Source organism: Leuciscus leuciscus, assembly GCF_965113295.1.
Source record: "Leuciscus leuciscus genome assembly, chromosome: 1".
NCBI classification, from domain to species: domain Eukaryota; kingdom Metazoa; phylum Chordata; class Actinopteri; order Cypriniformes; family Leuciscidae; genus Leuciscus; species Leuciscus leuciscus.
The window spans coordinates 20653215-20660946 of record NC_138725.1 but is presented as its reverse complement, the minus strand read 5'-3'; the positions used below and the strand labels follow the sequence as shown (position 1 = coordinate 20660946).

General features: G+C 40.0%; 1 protein-coding gene across 1 annotated transcript in view; it reads left to right on the top strand.

Annotated features, from left to right (window-relative positions):
• Nucleotides 1-7732, top strand: part of LOC309493587 (uncharacterized protein) — a gene marked incomplete at its 3' end in the record, with an annotated part of 198508 nt that overhangs the window by 63448 nt on the left and 127328 nt on the right. The gene's annotated exons all lie outside the window — the stretch shown is intronic.

The window sequence follows — 7732 nt, the reverse complement described above, 5'->3', positions numbered from 1 at the left end:
GATTACTACAAAAACTGAGAATTCTTTTACCCGACCAGCTTACATACCGGGAAAGGAAAACACAACTGCCTACAAGGATAAGAGAAAATGCCTCTTCTGGAATCTACTTGCTGCACTAACTGCCACAGACTTTTACAAAGGATTGCAGTTCTAGAAACAAAGTTATTTACGGGACCACCAAACCAGACGGAGCACACAACAGAGCTTCGTCATGGACACCCTCAGCATACCGGTGAGTCCCATGAAACTAGTACTCCTCGACAGGTAGAGAAACAAGCCGATCGACTTACTAATCGATGGCACAAACAGGGAGCTAAACCCAAAGGCACTCGAGACATCAGATTGTCACGAGCATCACATATTACCGCAGTAGCATCCTCTACCCCAGATACAGCTCTGACAAGGATTGCAAACACTGGTCTGCTACCACTGCCTATACATCTTGAGAACAGATTTGAAGTACTAATGAATGTAAATGAGAAATCCACAAATGTGATGAATGTGATCGAACACAGACTGAATAGGCCAGTAGCTAACACTGATGCTAACTGGCGCTCAAGGTCGAGCAGACAGCGGCACTCAGCTCAGAGCACAGCCGAGCCCAGGACTCTGATAGTGGGGGACTCCATAATCAGAAACATTAGCAGCAGGGATACAACTACGTGCTGCCTTCCACAAGCAACAACTTCTGATATAAACAGGGAACTTCAGAACATTCTGATGAAACATAAGACTGCTAATCGACTCATCATACATGTGGGGAAGAATGATATTCATAAAGAGCAGTCAGAACTCCTTAAGAAGGATTTCAATAAACTTTTTGAAACACTTAAAAGACTGAAAGTTCAAACATTCATCAGTGGACCACTACCAGCAAGAGGAACAAACAGGTTTTCACGGTTGCTTGGGCTAAATACATGGCTGCAAAAAACCTGCAATATAAAAGCAGTGAACTTCATTGACAATTTCAATCTTTTCTGGAGTCAACGACAACTGTTTCATCGGGATGGCCATCACCCAAACAAACTTGGTTCAAGAGTGTTAAAGGACAATATCTACTTCTCCCTAAATCATCCTTCTGCGGTTTGTGCCAATCCACTCAATCTGAATGGCACACACACACCTGGACACAGTATGAATGACCACGGGACTTCACTTCAGCAGCAAAATGGACATGATAACACCACTCCGCCACAACAACCTCTGCTCACGGACACAATCTCAGCTGAGCCCTGCACACAGAGCTCACCGCAGACAGCCATATCAGAACTGCTTGAAGATTCAGCACCCAAGGACGACTTCCTGGAAAACAGCCAGGGAAGCCAGGACAGCATATTACAGCCTCCTATAACACCAGAGCAACAGCCCCTTTCACCAGATACTTTCTCCCTCTCCCCTGCTACGCCACTACTGTGCTTCTCACAGAAAATGGAAGAACTGGTGCATGCTGGAACCAGACTATCCCACTCTTTTGCTGCAAGCCCCCAGATACCAACTAAAAAAAGACAGGCACCACTACCACCAAAGCCTGCAGGCCCAGCTCTCCCTATCCCTCCTGTGAGAGCTCTTCGGCCTCTGCCACAACGCCAGGGCCCACACCCTCCTCCTTCTGCTCGAGGTGAACCAAAAACAACTGATACCAGCTCTCAGTGATATGTGTCGGGTCCCCGTTTTGATAACAGTAACTTTCTCAAATGTTTACAAAACAAGCGGGAACCCAGTGTGCCTGTATCTTTCTCTATTGCTGTTCTATTACATGATAGAAAGTCTAAGGCCTTCAATAGCCGTACAGCAAAGCCAACTAATCTGGTGCCTATTACACGTCAAACTAATATTGCTGTGGGGAAAAGTAAGTCTGTTAAGTTAGCTCTTTTAAACATTCGCTCACTTAAAAATAAATCACTTCTAGTCAACGACTTAATAACCACAAACAACCTGGATTTTATGCTTCTAAATGAAACCTGGCTAGAAGACAGCTTCAGTGCAACAATCCTCAATGAAGCAGCCCCTCCTAACTTTACTTTTATGAGTGTCTGCAGAGCTGTTAAGAGAGGTGGGGGTCTAGCTGCTCTTTTTAAAGATATCTATCAATGTAAGCAAATATCATTTGGGAATTACTTGTCTTTCGAATATCTGGGTATTGTGTTAAAAGGTGCTCCACGCATTTTACTTTTCATTATTTACAGGCCTCCAAAATACTCTCCAGCCTTTGCTGAGGACTTTACAGAACTGTTATCAACAATTACCTCAGAGTTTGACTGTTTTGCCATTGCTGGAGATTTTAACATCCATATAGATAATGCAGAAAACAATATGGCAAAAGAAATCAAAACTGTTTTAAAAACTTTTGATCTGACTCAGCATGTACATGGACCCACACACAATCGTGGACACACTTTAGATTTACTTATCAGTAAGGGTCTAAACATTTCATCGATTGTTATTAAGGATGTAGCACTGTCTGATCATTTCTGTATTTTCTTTGATATATTGATCTCTCCTGCCACTGAAGCTAGATCTGTGTCTGTCAAGAAGAGATGCTTAAATGAGAACACTAGTGTCCTATTTATGAAGGCTATATCTTTAACACCAAGCATATCTGCAGACTCTGTTGATTTTCTCCTTGATTCTTTTAACTCAAAAGTTAAAGGTGTAATTGATGATATTGCTCCTGTGAAAGTCAGGAAGAAGAGTGGCAGACAAAAGGCACCTTGGAGAAACTCAACAGCAGTGCAAAATATGAAAAGACAATGCAGAAAAGCAGAGCGCATGTGGCGGAAGACAAAACTTGTAGTCCATTATAACATCTACAAAGACAGCCTTCATGCTTTCAATATGGAACTAGGCAAAGCTAGACAGACTTTCTTCTCAAATATTATAAACAGTAATTTAAACAACACACGCACTCTTTTTGCTACTGTAGAGAGACTGACAAACCCCCCAAGCCAGATTCCCAGTGAAATGCTCTCAGACAGCAAGTGCCGTGAGTTTGCTTCTTTCTTCTCTGAGAAAATCAATAATATCAGAAAGGTGATCAGCACATCCTTGACTTGCGCTGGGGTCAGACAGATCAAACCACCTGAGAAAGTAGTTACTATGTCTGATTTCAAAGAAATTGATGGCAAAATTTTGGAAGAAACCGTACAGCACCTTAAAACATCAACCTGCGCTCTTGACACACTTCCCACATCGTTTTTCAAAAGTGTGTTAAACAGTTTAGAAGCAGATCTTCTAGAAGTGGTAAATGCTTCACTTCTCTCTGGGAGTTTTCCAAACTCCCTAAAAACTGCAGTTGTCAAACCCCTCCTGAAAAAGAGCAATCTGGATAAGACCATATTAAGCAACTATAGACCAATCTCAAATCTTCCTTTCATAGGTAAGATCATTGAAAAAGTTGTCTTCAATCAGCTGAACAAATTCTTATGCTCGAATGGATACTTTGACAATTTTCAATCTGGTTTCCGACCGCAACACAGCACAGAGACAGCGCTCATAAAGATAATAAACGATATTCGCTTAAATACTGACTCAGGCAAATTATCAGTGCTGGTACTACTCGACCTCAGTGCTGCATTTGACACTGTCGATCACAACATACTTCTGGACAGGCTGGAAAACTGGGTGGGGCTTTCTGGGATAGTCCTAAAATGGTTCAGGTCATACTTAGATGGGAGAGGTTATTATGTGAGTATAGGAGACCATAAGTCTGAGTGGACATCCATGACATGCGGAGTCCCTCAAGGCTCAATTCTTGCGCCACTCCTGTTCAACCTGTATATGCTCCCAATGAGCCAAATAATGAGAAAGAACCAAATTGCTTACCACAGCTATGCAGACGACACACAGCTCTACTTAGCCCTATCGCCCAACGATTATAGCCCCATTGACTCTCTGTGCCAATGCATTGATGAAGTCAACAGTTGGATGTGTCAAAACTTTCTTCAGTTAAACAAAGACAAAACTGAAGTCATTGCGTTTGGAAACAAAGATGAAGTTCTCAAGGTGAACGCATACCTTCACTCTAGGGGTCAAACAACCAAAAATCAAGTCAGGAATCTTGGTGTGACACTAGAGTCAGAGCTTAGTTTCAGTAGTCATGTCAAAGCAATAACTAAATCAGCATACTATCATCTGAAAAATATTGCAAGAATTAGATGCTTTGTTTCCAGACAAGACTTAGAGAAACTTGTGCATGCTTTCATCACCAGCAGGGTGGATTATTGTAATGGACTCCTCACTGGCCTTCCCAAAAAGACCATAAGACAGTTGCAGCTCATACAGAACGCTGCCGCCAGGATTCTGAGCAGAACCAGAAAATATGAACATATCACACCAGTCCTCAGGTCTTTACACTGGCTCCCAGTTAAACTTAGGATTGATTTTAAAGTATTATTACTGGTATATAAATCATTCAATGGCCCAGGACCTCAATACATTGCAGATATGCTCACTGAATATAAACCCAACAGATCACTCAGATCATTAGGATCATATCAGCTTGAAATACCAAGGGTTCACTCTAAGCATGGCGAGTCTGCTTTTAGCTATTATGCCAGCCGCAGCTGGAACCAGCTTCCAGAGGAGATCAGATGTGCTCCTACAGTGGTCACATTCAAATCCAGACTCAAAACACATCTGTTTAACTATGCATTTACTGAATGAGCACTGTGCCACTGTTCGTCCGACTGTTTGTACTGTATTTTATTTTTTATTTTTCTAAACTGTTTTAATTATTCTTATTTCTTTTTATTATTTTAATTTCTTCTATGTACAGCACTTTGAATTGCCATTGTGTATGAAATGTGCTATATAAATAAACTTGCCTTGCCTTGCCTTGCCTTGCCTTGCCTAACACTTAAGTTAATTTCATTATTTTTAATGGCTTCCTTCCTTTGCTTCCTTATCTGCCATTTCATTTCCTTGGATACCAATATGTGCAGGTACCCATAAAAAAAATCACTGTAAGTCCCATCATTTGTATTCTGTGTAATGTTTGCTGTATTTCTGGTCTACTTTCCGAATGACTGTAATGTAAGCTAGCCAATGACGAACTCGAGTCTGAACAAACAACTGATTTTAAAGGTCTTATCTCCTCTATCCACTGTATTGCTAATAATATTGCAATCATTTCTCCTGTATAAACCGTTAACTCAGAGCCACAGAGAGAGAAGAGTTGCGACACTCGTTGAACTCATTAGCGGGGTGGTCACGTGGTTCATGTAAGCCTGTAAAGTTCCCCACGCAGGTTGCGCTGTCATGTTCTTCTATGGGACTGACAGCAGCGATTGCGAAATTGAATGGTAAATATAAATAAAACACATACACAAGTCCTTGTTTGACTATTATTGCATATTTTTAAATGTCAGTTTTACATTTGGAGTGGTAGGGAGACAAATGAAAGCTATATAGCCTATATACGGTAAGTATTACTTAGATACGTTTTGGAGGGAAAGCTTCACGTTCGTGTTAGCATGGGTAGAACAGAGGAGGATTAAGAAAGCAGAGTAGCTAGGGTGACCACCATCAAACAAACCAAATGTGGGACGATGTGGAACATTTTACCAACACTAAAAACATAAACCACCCGTGTTTCTGCACCCTTCAGACTGATACCTTTAAAGAGTTTTTTTAATTTTTTTATTATATAATGTCTAACTTAATAAAAACATTTGAATTCTGCATTTCAGCTGATAAAAATTCTTTGTTTAGTCCCTTCCAGAAAACACCATTAGCCTACATCACAATGTAACATAACATGTCTTTATTTGACATGTCATTTAAATTCAACATCACTGAGCCCAAAGGCAGCAGGCATCATGCAGATAACAGTTCTGACCAAGTCCAATTAAAATCCAACAAAATAAACAATGAACAAATAAAATATAAAACAACATGAAATTAGATCATTGACAGTCTTCTATATTAAGAATATATTAAACCAAAAACTTTAATATTTTTTAGAAAAGATGTGAATTAAAACCACCACAAAGAGTTGATAAATTCTGTTAAATTAAATAGTTTAATTTAATTAATTATTTAGTTATTTAACAATTAAGTTGTATACCAGGTTGTTCACCGGTCCACATTTTGATTGACAGCTGTCATCACCTACTAGTGACCGTGTTTACACCTTTCCTTTCAACCATTGCATAGGATTTAAAAAAAGGCTGTTGTGTTTGTACTTCTGATGAAGCGCTGTTAAATAGCCTATAGGTGAAAAAATACACTGCAAAAAGAATAAATAAAATGATTTCTTAAAAAGGCAAAAGAATGCATGCACGTTTTCTTAATATAATAATTAAAAACCAATAGACAGATGAAAATGCGGGACATATTCTCAATATGCGGCGTGCAGGACAAGGGGTGAAAATGATGTGCAGTGCAACGCAAAGCGGGGCGGGTGGTCACCCAAAGAGTAGCTAGCAACAGTCCATTCAGCATTTAGTGTCCAGTCCTTTTCTTCAGATGAGGCTTGAGTTGACCACAAACCAAGATCATTTTAAGACTAACCCATACACAAAGTATCAAATATATTTAAGAATAACAACTCATTACGCATGGATGAATGAATGCAATAGTATTTTTTTTTTATTAAACAATGAGTGAGACAACAAGAACAAGTGTGTGTGGTCATCAGTTTATGAAGTTGAGGAGAAGTTGTCAACCACTCTCTGTGATGTTCAATGGTGTCATGTTCATTGGTTGCAACTAACATTTTATAGATCAGTGGTCATACCATGGTTTGCTGTGCAGCTTTTGGATGCTCCAATCGGTCTGAGAAGGGTTACCAAATGTATGGCTTCCCCAAAGACCAAGAGCGCAGGAAAAGATGGATGGCAATGGTCAGCCGTCAAAACCTGCAAATGACAGGGTCCAGCAACAGAAAACTATGTCATGTAAGTAATGTTCACACAGATGACATCACTTGCTAGCATTTCAAAGGGCATCATATTTGTAAATGTAGAGAATTATGACTTTTCAATGATATTTGAAGTACAATGGAAACTGACCTTACAAGCCTACCTACAGGTACACTTTGAAGATGACCAATTCACTGCCACAAAAAAAGGAGGTAAAGTGAAGTTGAGGCCAGATGCTGTGCCAACAATATTCATTCACCGGCCTAAGCCGAAGAGAAGGAAACCCCCTTCAGTGAGGGTGCCTCCAGCACCAATCCAAACTACAACGGACCACACATATTACAAAAAATTTAAATTCGGTATGGTACATGCAGCGAACAATATTCTCCATTTCATATAATTCAATGATTATTCATATTAGTAAACCCAGCTTCAAAACAACCAGTGGGCAGGGATTCTCTGAGGATTTGCATACAAAATGTAGATAATCTACAAATTTCAAAATTTCTACAAATGAACCATTGCCAATAGATTAACTTATTCATTGTATTAGTTTCTGATTGTGATAAATGTTTGATCCACGTTGCAGTAATGTTTCACTTTAATTTATTTTCTTTAGGAGTGTAGTGTACCCTTACATTGTAGATGACAGTAGGTGCAAAGGCAAAATACATATAACAGCAACATTACCTTGTTATTGTTACAGAGATTGAGGGAGAAAATGAGATGGTTTTCGAGGGCAATGAAAGGGACATGACAGGAGACAGAGAGAGCAACCAAGAGGCCCCTTTGCCAGGGGCAGGTGATCCAGGGATGTTTGTGCCGAGGGCCAGTTAGTGGTGCAACGGATCATCATTGATCCGTGATCCGTT